Consider the following 14781-nt stretch of genomic DNA (forward strand, 5'->3'; position numbering starts at 1 on the left):
TTATTATCTTTGCATAACATGACCATGGATAGCAACTCAACCATAGCTTTCCAACTAATTATTTCCTCTTTAGCCCAAGAAGATCTGCTCTTTTTTCCTTTAAAATATATCAATAGATTGTTCTACTTTCTAATTTGATTCATTTTACCTTTAAGGAGTAATTTGAATATTTTCTGCTGAGAACAAAATAATAATACTCAGTCAATTCAGCATAGTCTTCGCTTGATTAAGAAGTTAGTAACTAGATCTAACAACTCCTCATGCTTAATGTATCCTCTCAATATCTATATATCTGTTATTATTTTTCTTTAGCACCATCATTGGAAGAACAAAAGTTATCAATTAGGTAAGGCTCAAATTATTTCCTATTATTAAACAAGCTCAAATTAATTTTTCATGGCCAGCATTACCCAGTTTAATTACCCAGTTTTATACCAAAGTGAGATAAGCCACTACAAGAAAATGAAACTACAAACCAACACCTCTGAAGAGTATAAATGCAAAACTTGTCATCAAAATATTGGCAAGCTGGTGGATATTAGACTAACTAAGAGATTACTTCATAAATTATGTAAATGTCTAACCACTATGCAGTACACCTGAAACTAATATAAAATAATATTGAATGTCAACTGTAATTGAAAAAAAAATTAAATATTAGCAAACTAAATTCGATAGCACATTAAAAGAATCATACACCATGATCAAATGGAATTCATCCCTGGGATGCCAGGATGGTTCAACATATGCAAATTAATAAATATGGTACACCACATTAGTAGAATGAAAGATAAAATTCATGTGATCATCTCAATAGATCCAAAAAGAACATTTGACAAAATACACATCTTTTCATGATAGAAACTTCCAACAAATTGAATACAGAAGGAACATAACCTCAACACGATAAAGGTCATAAACAACAAGCTCACGACTAACATAATACTTAATGGTTGAAGGTTGAAAACTTTTGCTTGAAGCTCAAGAGCTAGATAATGTTGCCCACTCTCCACTCTCATTCAAACATAGTATTGGAAGTCCTAGCTAGAACAATCAAGAAAGATAATAAAATAAAAGGCATGCAAATCATAAAGTAAAAAGTAAAATTGCCTTTACTTGAAGATAATATAATCTTATATAGAGAAAATCCTAAAGAGTCAGTGAAAAAATTGTTAAAACGAATTAATGAATTCAATAAAGTTGTAGAATACAAAATCAATATACAGACTTAAGTTCCATTTCTAGACACTAACATTGAACTATCTGAAAAATAAATTAAGAAAACAATCTTATTCACAATAGCAACAAAAAGCGATATAACACAAGAGTAAATTTAATAAAGGAAGTGAAAGATCTACACTCTGAAAACTGCAAGACCCTGATGAAAGAAATTGAAGAAGACACACAAAAAAATAGAAAGATATCCGTTAATCGATCTGAAGAATGAACATTGTTAAAATGGCCATACTATCCAAAGGCACCTATAAATTCAATGCAATTTCCATCAAAATTCCAATGGCATTTTTCACAGAAATGGAAAAAAAAATCCTAAAATGTGTGCAGTTACTGAATACTCAAAGCAATCTTTAGAAAGAATAAAGTTGGAGTCATCATACTTCCTGATTTCAAACTATTCTGCAAAGCTATACTAATCAAGATAGTATAGTACTGGCATAAAATAGACACATAGATGAATGAAACAGAATCAAGAGCCCCAAAACATCTCCACATATACAATCAACAAATATCTGACACAGGAGCCAAGAATACTCAATGGGGGAAAATAGTTTCTTCAATAAATGCTGTTGGGAAAACTGGATAACTATATTTATATATATATATATATATATATATATATATATATATATATATATATATATATACTACCTATATATGGAATTGAATCCTTATTTTATACTACTTACAAAAATTAACTTGAAATGGATTAAAGACTTAAATGTAAGGCTAGAAAACCTAAAACTCCTAGAAGAAAACATAGAGGAAAAGCTCCTTGACATTGGTCTTGGAAATAACTTTTGGATATAACACCAAAAGCAAAAAGAAAGCAAAAGTGAACAAGTGGGATTACATTAAACCAAAAATTTGCACAGCAAAGGAAATGATTTTCTTTTAACAAAATGAAAGATAATCTCTAGAATGGAAGAAAATATTTGCAAACTATATATCTGATAAAGGGTTAATATCCATGATATATAAAGAACTCACACAACTCAATAACAACAAAAGCAAATAACTCAATTTAAAAAAGGGGCTGAGGACCTGAACAGACATTTTTCTAAATGAGATCCACAAATGGCCAACAAGTACATGAAAAGGTGCTCAATATCACTTATCATTAGGGAAGTTTAAATCAAAACCAAGATGAGATATAACCTCATAGCTGTTAGAATGGTTATCATAAAAACACGATAGATAACAAGTACTGATGGGGATGTGGAGAAAAGGGAACCCTTCTGCATTGTCAGTGAGAATGTAAATTGGCATAGCCACTGTGAAAAACAGTATGAAGTTTCCTCAAAAAATAAAAATAGAATTTCCATATTACCCAATAATCTCATTTCTAAGTATATATCCAAAAAAGAGGACACTAGGCTATTGAAAATATATCTACATGTCCATATTTATTGCAGCATTATTGATAATACCTAGGATATGGAAACAATCTAAGTGTCCATCAACAGATGAGTAGACAAATAAGAGGTGATATACGAATTAGAACATAATTCAGCTATGATGAAGAAAGAAAACTTAATCTTTATGACAACATGGACAGATTTCAAGAGCATTATGCTAATTGAAATAAGCCAGACAGAGAAATAGAAATACTGTAGGATATCACTTATATGTGGAATCTCCAAAAGCCAAAGTCATAGAAACAGAGAGTAGAATGGTGGTTACTAGAGGCTGGAGAGTGTGGCAAATGGTCAGAAGGTGGTCAAAGAATACAAACTTCCAGTCAGAAAATGAATAAATTCTGGGGATTTAATGCACAGAATTGTGCTTATATACTTGAAAGTTACTAAGAGAGTAGAATTTAAATATTCTCACCATGAAAGAGAAATGATAATTAGGTGACATAATGGAGATGTTGGCTAACAAAGTAGTAATCATATTACAATATACATATATCAAACCAACACATGTACATCTCAAACTTACACAATGATATGTACCTACTATATCTCAATAAAGCTGTAAAGAAAAAGGAATTGCCTTGACACTATGTAACCAATATTTTAAAATCTAAAATTAAAGATTGAAGCAGATATAAGAGTCTCATTTGCAATTTCCTATTAATCAGAAAAACATCATTAATTCCATTGGTTGATTTTAGAATAAGTAAATATTATAACTATAAAAACCTTTATACTAAACAACTTTCCTATTGCTTTTTATTAATTGCCATTAATTATTGTTTTAAGCTTAAAAATAAGAAGTTGTTAGTAAACAAAATAAGTGCCACCCCAAATATCTCCATGTCCTAATCCTCAGAACTGGTGAATATGTTATCTTACATGGCAAAAAAAACTTGTAGGTTGTGATTAGGTTAAGGATCTTACTACCAAGCAATTATTCTGAATTGTCTGTGTAGGGCCAACCACATAGATCCTTATAGGAAGAAAGGGACTGTGACTATGGAAACAAAGAGAGAGATTGGAAGCTACTCTTTTGGCTTTGATGATAAAAGAAGGAGCCAAGAGGCACGGAATTCAGGTGGCCTCTAGAAGCTATCAATAAATCAAAGAACAAGTGTTGACAAGGATGTGGAGAAAAGGGAACTCTCATACACTGTTTGTGGGATTGTAAATCGGTACAGCCATTATGGAAAAACAGTTTGGAGGTTTCTCAAAAAATTAAAAATGGATATACCTTTTGGCCCAGCAATTGCACTTCTAGTATTTATCCAACGAAAACCAAAACAATAATTCATAAAGATCTATGCACTCAAATATTCATGAAAGCAAAATTTACAATAGCTAAGATACGGAAGCAACCTAAATGCCTATCAACAAACAATTGGATAAAGAAGTTATGGTTCAGAGAGGAAAGGAAACATGGCACAGTGAGAGACGTCTCCAGATCTCTCCCCTTGAAACAACAATAAGCTGAACATCTAAAACTCAACAAAAAACACCCAAATGGCACACCAGCACGTCTGAGCATGGGATCTGCACGTAAGAGCAACCACAGATCAGAACCCCAGGTGTTGGCCAGTGGACTGAGAGAAATAAAGAAGCTGCCTCTCACACACACCAGAGCTACCTGTAGGAGGAGGGGGAGGGGAGAAAGAGTGGCAAGTTCCCTGAGCAGCCCTGCCTGGAAGTACTGTGAATTCCACGCAGCCAGCGGCAGGGCCCAGTCATCAGGGCAGAAAGCAGAGAAGCAGACAGCAGAGAAACAATGGTTGATTTTTACTGGACCCAGTTGCAAAACCAAGGCTGTGCCACAGCCCCCAACCCCCAAACCAGAGGACCCCTCATCCCATACCCTCCAAGAACTATCACTGCGGAGCCCCAAGGGAATCTGGCAAACGCTACTGAAACCGTTGCTAACACTGACAGAGAATGAAACTGAGAGTAGCGAGCATGATTAAATATCTACAAGAAAATAAAGGCATTATATAAGGCATTATTAAGACTTTATATAAAGCAGAGATTCAAGAGACTTAGACGCCACCTACTGGAAACAAAAAGAATAGAGCCTTCTTTGCAACAGGCTAGAAAGAGACTTTATATAATAAATCTTCTTTCTGGAAAATGTATTTCAGAATACATTTCCATTAATGCCCAGGTGGAGAAATAGTCCATTAAACACATGAACAACCAAAGTGACAAAGCATCTCAGAAAGAAAGAGAAAAATCTCCAGAACATAGAAATATGCAACTTAAATGACAGAGAATTCAGAATGATATTTCTGAAAAAGCTCAGTGAATTCTGAAATGAGTCATATAAACAATTATAGGAATTGAAAAAAAAAACATGTAGATGAGCAGAGCAAGGAGATTGAAACCCTCAAAAGAAAAACAAATAGAAATTCTGGAGATGAAAAACACACTGCAGGAGTTGAAAAATGAAATAGCAAGCTTGGGAAATAGAGTCGAACAAATGGAGAAGAGGATCAGTGATATCAAAGACAGAAATCTAGAAATAAATCAGAAAAAAAAGAGAGAAATTGAAGAATAAAAAATAATGAAAGAGAAATACAAAAACTAACATACCATCAGGAGAAGAAACATAAGAATAATGGGCATTATTGAAGGTGAGAAAAAGGTGCAGGGACAAGAAAGTATTTTTAGACAAATAGTTGATGAGGATTTCCCAAATCTAAGGAAGTAGCTGGAGCTTGGAATTCAAGAAGTCAACAGAATACCCAATTACATCTACCCCCAAAAGCCTTCACCAAGACACATTGTATTAAAATTATAAAAAGTCAACAACAAAGACAGAATTCTCAGGGCAGCCAGGGAGAAGAAAACAGTAACTTACAAAGGAAAACCCATTAGGTTATCCTCGAACTTCTCAGCACAGACTTTGCAAGCCAGAAAGGAATGGAATCAAATATTTAAACTATTAAGTGAAAGGAACTACCAACCTAGAATAATGTATCTTGCTAAGCTCTCCCTTAGATATGAAGGAGAAATTAAGACCTCTTCAGAGATACAAAAATGAGGGAATTCTCCACTATGAGGCCTGCACTACAAGAAATGTTGAAAGGGGTCAGCTCAACTAAAACAAAAAGACTATATATACATATATATTTAAGGAGTAAGGTGACTATCAGGCAAATATAAGCAGAGGAGTGTAACCTTTACTAAGAACAGGACGTTATACCTTAAATAATAAGAAGAGAATTTCTATAGCAAGATAGTAATGAACATTCAGCATACATAGGGACAAAATGAGATAACAGTGACTGAAAAGGAGAGGATGCAAAGATCCAAATTCACAAAGAGGAATGGAGATAAGACACACACAGAAGAAAATGGACGACTGTACATATATATAACTATCTTTTACTTATTTGTAATGGTAACTACACACAGAAGATTCAAAACTGAAGTATATAACATAAAAGAAGAAGAACCAGAGGGAAAAACCACAAAAGCCCACCAAAATAAAAACAAAAACAAAAACAAAAAACAGAAACATGAAGACAAGGAAGCAATGGAAAAACCAAGCTACCAGAAAGCAAAAGATAAATTGGCTATAAGAAAACCTCATATTGCAATAATCACTCTAAATATAAATAGAGTGAACTCACAAATAAAAAGGCACAGAGTTGCAGAATGGATCAAAACCAAAACCCAAGCAACCATACACTGCCTCCAGGAGACACATCTCAGCTCTAAAAACAAATAAAGACTGCAAGTGAAAGGGTGGAAAATGATGTTTCAAGTAAATTGCACTCAGAGAAAAGTGGCAGTAGTGGTACTAATATCAGATGAACTAGACTTCAAAATAAAAAAGATAAAGAAAGTTAATGAGGGACATTTCATAATGATAAAGGGAATCATGCACCAAGAAGACGTAACACTTATTAAGATCTATGTTCCCAATCAGGAAGCCCCAAAATATGTAAAGCAATTGCTAACAGAAATAAAGAGAGAAACAGACCAAAACACTGTCATAGTAGTGTATCTAAATACTCCACTGTTGGATTTGGACAGATCATCTAAACAGAAAATCAATAAGGAAATAAAATCCTTAGATGACACATTAGATCAACTGCACATAATAGACATTTACAGAGCCTTCCATCCCAAAAGAGCTGCTTATACATTCTTCTCTAGTGCACATGGAACATTCTCAAGAATCAACCATATACTGGGACACAGAGATAGCCTCAACAAATATAAGAGGATTGAAATCATACCAACCATATTCTCTGATCATAATGCTTTGAAACTAGAGATCAACTGCAAAAAGAAATCAGAAAGAACCACAAATACATGGAGACTAAGCAACATGCTACAGAAGAATAACTGGGTCAGAGGAAAAACAAAATAAGAGATCAAGAGATACAAAGAAACAAATGATAATGATAGTACAACATATCAAAACTTTTGGAAAATGGCGAAATCGGTTATAAGAGAAAAGTTCATATTATTACAGGTCTATCTCCAAAAACAAGAATATGTCCAAATAAACAATGTAACGTTTCATCTTTAAAAAAACTAGAAAAGGTAGTACAAATGAAGCCAAAAGTCAGCAGATGAAAAGAAATCATCAAAATTAGGGCAGAAATAAATGAAATTGAAAACAAACAAACAAAACAATAGAAAAAATAAATAAAACAAACAGCTAGTTCTTTGAAAAGATTAATAAAATTGACAACCTCCTAGCTAGACTCAATAAAGAAAAAAGAGAAAGGACACAAATAAACAAAATCAGGGATGAAAGAGGAAATCATGACTGACATCGCAGAAATACAAAGGATCATACAAGAATACTATGAAAAAGTATATCACACCAAATTTAATAACCTAGAAGAAACGGACTGCTACTTAGAAAAGTACAACCTTCCTAGACTGAATCAAGAAGGACTGGAAAATGTAAATAAACCAATCAGCAGTATGGAAATTGAAACAATCATCGAAAACCTTCCAAAAAGTAAATGTCCAGGACCACGTGGCTTCACCAGTAAATTCTGCCAAACATTCATAGATGGTTTAATACCTATTCTCAAACTCTTCCCAAAAATCAAAGAGGAGGCAAGACTTTCCATTTCATTTTATGAAGCCAATATTATTCTGATACCAAAACCTGGTAAAGATAACATAAAAAAAGAAAACTACAGACCAATATCTCTCATGAACACAGATGCAAAAATTCTAAATAATATACTAGCAAACCGAATACAGCAACATATTAAAAAGATTATACACCACAATCAAGTGGGCTTCATCCCAGAGGCACAGGGATGGTTCAACATATGCAAATAAATTAATGTGATTCTCCACATAAACAAATTAAAATATAAGAATCATATGATCATATCAATCAATGAAGAAAAGGCCTTTGACAAGATACAGCATCCATTATGATCAAAACACTTAATAAAATTGGTATAGAAGGAAAGTGCCTTAACATAATAAATGCCATATATGACAAACCCTCAACCAACATTATACTTAAGGGTGAAAAACTAAAAACCTTCCCTCTAAGATCAGGAACAGGCAAGGCTGTCCACTAACACCACTGTTATTCGATATAACATTGGAGGTCCTAATGAGTGCAATCAGACAAGAGAAAGATTTAAAAGGTATCCAAATAGGAAAGAAAGAAGTCGAACTGTCACTATTTGTGGATGACATGATCCTCTATATAGAAAACCCTAAAGACTCCACAAGAACACTACTAGAAACAGTAAATAAATACAGTAAAGTTTCTGGATACAAATCGGTGTTCAAAAATGCATGGCATTCCTATACTCTAATAATGAAGCATCAGAAAAAGAAGTAGAAAAGATAATTCCTTTTTCAATTGCAACAAAAAGAATAAAATACCTAGGAATAAATCTAACAAAACATCTGAAGGACCTATATAATGAAAACTACAAGACCCTATTAAAAAATTGAAGAAGATACAAAGAAATGGAAAGATATTCCATGTACTTGGATTGGAAGAATCAACATAGCTAAGATGACCATATTACCTAAAGCATTATACAGACTTAATGCATCTCCATTAAATCCCATTGGCATTTTTTAAAAGAAATAGAACAAAAATACATCAGATTGGTATGGAAGCACAGACGTCCCCGAATTGCCAAAGCCATACAGAGAAAAAAGAACGAGGCTGGATGCATTACTCTGCCCAACTTCAAATTATACTACAAAGAGACAGAAATCAAAACGGCATGGTATTGGCAGCGAAACAGACACACACACCAGTGGAATTCAATCGAGAGTCCAGAAGTAAACCCATATTTCTATGGGCAAATAATTTTTGACACAAAGGCCAAAAACACCCAGTGGAGAAAGGAAAGCCTCTTCAATAAATGGTGCCAGGAAAACTGGAAAGCCACCTGCAAAAGAATGAAACTAGACTGTTGTCTATCACCACACACCAAAAGTAACTCAAAATGGATTAAGGACCTGAATATAAGACCTGAAACAAGAAAATGAATAGAAGAAAACATAGAAACTAAACTCAAGGGCCTTGAAGTTAACGAGGATTTTATGAATTTGATCTCAAAGGCAAGGAAAGTAAAAGCAAAAATAAATGAATGGGACTACATCAAACTAAAAAGCTTCTGTTCATCAAAAGAAATCTTTAACAAGGTAAAGAGGCAACCATCCGAATGGGAAATATATTTGTAAGCAGCGTCTCCGATAAGGGCCTAATATTCAAAATATACGAAGAACTCATAGAACTCAATAACAACAAAAAAGCAAATGATCCAATCGAAAAATGGACAAAGGACCTGAACAGACACTTTTCTCTAGAAGACATACAAATGGTCAACATATATTTGAAAAGATGTTCAACATCACTAGCTATTAGGGAAATGCAAATCAAAACCACAATGATATATCATCTCACACCTGTTAGAATAGCTATAATCAACAGGACAAGTGATAACAAATGCTGGAGAGGATGTGAAGAAATAGGAACCCTCAAACACTGCTGGTGGGACTACAAATTGGTACAGCCATTATGGCAAACAGTATGAAGTTTCTTCAAAAAGCTAAGAATTGATCTACCATATGATCCAGCCATCCTTCTACTGAGTATTTACCCCAAAGACTTGAAAATCCATATCCAAAAAGATATTTTCACACCGATGTTCACAGCAGCATTATTCACAGTGGCCAAGACATGGAAGCAACCGAAGTGCCCTATGATAGATGATTGACTAAAGAAGTTGTGGTACATATATACAATGGAATATTACTCAGCCCTAAGAAGAAATGAAAGAAATACTGCCATTTGTAACAACATCGATGGACCTCGAAATAATCTTGTTAAGCAAAGTAACCAGACAGAAAATGTTGAAAATCATATGATATCACTTATAATTGGGTTATAATCCCGAAAGCAACAAATGGTCAGAAAAACAGAGACTCATGGAAATGAACTATAGACTAGTGTTTACCAGAGGGTTGGGTGTCGGGGAGGAGGCAAGAAGTAGACGGAGTAAACGGGGTCAAATATAGAGAAGTAGGGGGAAGGTGAATTGGGGATCAAATATATGGCAGCTGAAAGAAACTGGACTTTGGGTGGTAAACACACAATAGAATATACAGATGTCAAATTATAATGTACACCTGAAATTATATAATTGTATTAACCAATGTCACCCCAATAACTTAATTTAAAAAGTTATTATTCATATATATATGAATATATATGAATATATATGAATATATATATATATATATATATATATATATATATATACACACACACACACAATGGAATATTACTCAGCCAGAAAAAAATGAAATCCTACCATTTCCAATGACATGGATGGACTTGAGGTTATTGTACTGAGTGAAATTAGTCAGACAGAGAAAGATAAATACCATATGATTTCACTTATATGCAGAATCTAAGGAACAAAAAGAACAAACTAATCAAAAACAGAGTCATAAACATAGAGGACAATTTGGTGATGGCCAGAGAGGGAGGTGATTGGGGGGCCGGGAGAATGCGGTGAAAGGTTAAAGAAATACAAATTAGTAGTTGATGGATGGTCACAGGGATGGGGAGCATGGCACAGGTAACGCATTTATTGTAATGGCTAAGTGGAGAGCCAAAGGAGAGAAAGAGCAATTATGGGGATCAGTTTATAAAGTATATAAATGTCTAACCAATGTACTGTATACTTGAAACAAATAAAGTAAAATAAAATAAAATAAAATAAAATAAAGTAAAATAAAATAAAATAAAATAAAATAAAATAAAATAAAATAAAATAAAATAAAATAAAAACCAGGAATGTGATTCTCCCTTAGAGCCTCCAGAGGAAATTTGTCCTACTGATATATTGATTTTGGCACAGTAAAACTCATTTCAGACTTCTGACATGAATAACTGTACAAGAGTAAATTCGTATTGTTTTAAGGCAATAGAAACAAATGCAAATTGACTTCAATAACTCTTTGGATTACCTGTACATTCTAATAATCAAAGGATTACTTTCTGTTTTTTAAATTTAAAATATCCATGTACATAAAATTTGAGGATTGTACATTCTGATTAATAGAATGTTCAGTTTTGTTTTATTTTATTTTGTTTAGTTAATTATAAAATAAATTAAAACAAACAGAGAGTACAGAAAGTTACATAGCCACCTATGTATCTACCATCTAGATTTAACAAGAGCTAACATTTTGCCATATTTGCTTCAGAACTCTTCTGTTTTAAGAAATAAAGTACTACAGAAAAAAATAAAGTTATACTCCTTGACTTCCCCCCGCCCTTTCCCTCTAGAGTTTTGTATATATAATTACAGTGCATACTATTACATTGTTGTTTCACATGTATAAATCATAAACATCTCATTTCTATGTTCAAGCCTATGTATCCAGCTACGTGCTGGACATTTCCATTTAGATGCTGAATTGTCACCTAAAACATAGATGTTGAAAACATTATATAGTCTCTTTCCTTCGAAATGAGTTCCTGCCATAAACTTTTCATTTCTATCAATGTCTCCACCACATTGTCTGTTATATAGACACAAAATCATATTTGCTTTGTCCTTCCTAACCACTTAGCCACCGAGCCTTATTGATTCTAATTCTTTCATTGAAATAATGGACACCTCCATATGTTCTTTTATTTCAGTTATCATCTCTACTTTAATTCAAATCCTTCCTGTAATATGCCAGAATTTATCAAATAGTCTCCCAAGTATATTCTTTGCTATTTCTTTCATATCCTTGTCCTTACTGAATAAAGCTTCCAGATATTTTTTACATTTATTTGACCATGTGACTTCCCTGCTCACAAAGCAACAAGAACTCTCTATTGGACAAAGTGCAAACTCTTTGCAATGCAGTTATGTCCCTGTATTTTCTAGCCCCAACCTATAGCGCTTTGTTCACACACCTATTAGAGCCTTACTTACATTGTTGGGTAGTTATCCATTAATGCGTCTGTCACCTGCACTGAACTATGAGTTCCCACAGACCAGGAGCTGTGCTGTATTCATCCTGGTAATTCTAGGCCTTACCTGTATTGGACATTCTGTATATAGAAGTTAACAAGTAAAGTTGTGATCTTGGACCAAATATTTCACATGAGAGTAGGGTAGGTAGCGAGGGGTTCGTTATGGTACTTGTCCTTGGTATGAAGGAGCCCTTTCTTTTGCACTTCTCTTCCTCTCTTGCTTTCTCAAATGGAAAACAATCTTTTGAGATATTGGTCTATAGTTTGCTTTTTTAACAATGCCTTTGGCTTTGTTATCAGGGTAATACTGGCTTCACATAATGAGTTCAGAAGTTAACTATCTTCTACAATATTTTGGAAAAGTTTGTGAAGTATTGGTGTTAATTCTTGTTTAAACATTTAGGAAATTTCACCAGTGAGGCTATTTGGGATTGGGCTTTTCTTCCTGGTATTTTTAAAATAACCAATTAGATCTATTTACTTATCTGTTTCTTCTTGAGTCAGTTGCTGTAGTTGGTAACCTTTAGGAATTTGTCCATTACGCCTATACTATTTAATTTGTTGACATAATTGTTCATAGTATCTTTGTATCCTTTCATATAATTTTTTTATATCCTTGTCCTTACCACACCAAGTATCTGTTTTTTTTTTTTAATTTCTGTAAGGTTGAGAGTAATATCACTCTTTTATTCCTGAGTTTAATAATTTTAGTCTTCTCTCTTTCTTCTCTTGATAAGTCTAGCTAAAGTTTTGCCAGTTTTCTCTGTCGTTGCAAAAAGCAGTTTTTGGTTTTGTTGATTTTTTAACTCTTTTTCTATTCTCTGTTTTATTAATTTATAATTTTTAATATGTCATTCTTTTTGCACATTTTGCGTTTACTTTGCTCTTCTTTTTCTAGTTTCTTAAATTGGAAGCTTAGGTTATTCATTTTAGATCATTCTTTTTTTTTAATTAAGATGTTTATAGTTCCCACTAAGCTCAGCTTTTGCTGCATTCCATAAATTTTATTTGTTGTGTTTTCATTTACATTGATCTCAAAATACTTTCTCTTATGATGTCTTCTTTGATCCATTGCTTATTCACTGTGTGTGGTTTAATTTTTACACATTTGTGGTTTCCCCAAATTTCTTGTTATTGAATTTTATTTTCATTTCATTGTTGTTGGAATATGTACTTTATAGAATTTTAATCCTTTTGAGTTTATTAAGACTTGTTTTATAGTCTAGCATATGGTATATCCTGAAGAACAGTCCCTGTGTTCCTGAGAAGAACATGTATTCTCCTGTAGTTGGGTGGCATGCTTTACAGTTGTCTGTTTTTTGGTTTACAGTGTTGTTAAAGTCTTCAATTTCCTTGTAGCTCTATCAACTATTGTTCTGTTTATCTATCCTAGTTGTATTTGTGATTGCAAGTGGGACATTGAAGTCTGCAACTGTTATTATTCAACTATTTCTCCCTCCAATTTTGTCAGTTTTGCTTTATGTATCTTATGGCTCTATTGCTAGGTGCCTATATATTTATAATTGTTATGTATTCTTATAGATTGACCCACATATCTTATGAAATGTCCCCATTTTTCTCCAGTAACAATTTTTATTTTAAAGTCCGTTTTGTCTGTTATTACGATAGCCATTCTAGTTCTCTTTTTGTTACCACTTGCATGGTATTTCTTTATACAGAATTCTGGAATTCTGAATAAGTCCATTCTGAAAGTTTCTGACAGTTTTTTCATTGCTTTTAGGAAAGAAATTTCAGGATTCCACACTCTGCCATTTTTTGCTGATGTCACTTCTTGACTCATTCTATAAAAGTCATTTAAATACTTTCTTAAGTATCACATTTTGAGAGAATTTTGTTATTAATTTCTGATATTACTTCATTGTGATTGACTACTCCATATGGATAACTATATTTTGTTAATTAGTTTTTTTTTTAATTTGGAATTTTAAAATTAAAAGAAACCATTGTTAACTGAAGTTTAAATGAAAACCATTTTAATTTCATTTCTTGCTAAAAATATTTCTTATAATGAATTAATTTTCATGGGCCATTCAGGACATAGTCACTAATGAATGCAGTATAATATTTCTAGGCTGATTGAGAACTTTGCACTAATGTAGGGTCATCATTCAAATAAGTACTTTGGTGTCAAACTGACCTGGATTCGAATATCAGTCCTATTACTACTATATGACCTTGGACAAGTGACTTAACTTCATGTCCTTGGACATGTTACACAGTATCACTAATCCTAAGTTTTGTCATCTGTAAAATTAAAATATATGACATTTTTACAGAGTTATTGTCAGGATTAAATAAAATTGCAGATTCTCAGAATGGCTAAAACAGAAGATAAGTGAAGGAATAAGTGCCGAATGTAATCCAGGGCCAGATCTCAGAGATGGGCACATGAGAAGTATTTTGTAAACATGTATTGCTTTCCCTGTTTCCTTATACAGTTATCATAGAAAAATTTTAAGAAACTAGGCTCAATGTAAAACTAAGATAACCTTTCCTGCAGACATAGGATTTGGTAGTATTTGTTAACTAAATTGGCTGACTTTCATTCGCTTTTTTATTATTTGCTTTTCTGAGTAAGAGTTAATGATAGCAACATCCCAGTAACTTGAGAGTTCGAAC

This window comes from Pteropus medius, unplaced genomic scaffold, assembly GCF_902729225.1.
Source record: "Pteropus medius unplaced genomic scaffold, Ma_sr-lr_union100, whole genome shotgun sequence".
NCBI classification, from domain to species: Eukaryota; Metazoa; Chordata; class Mammalia; order Chiroptera; family Pteropodidae; genus Pteropus; species Pteropus medius.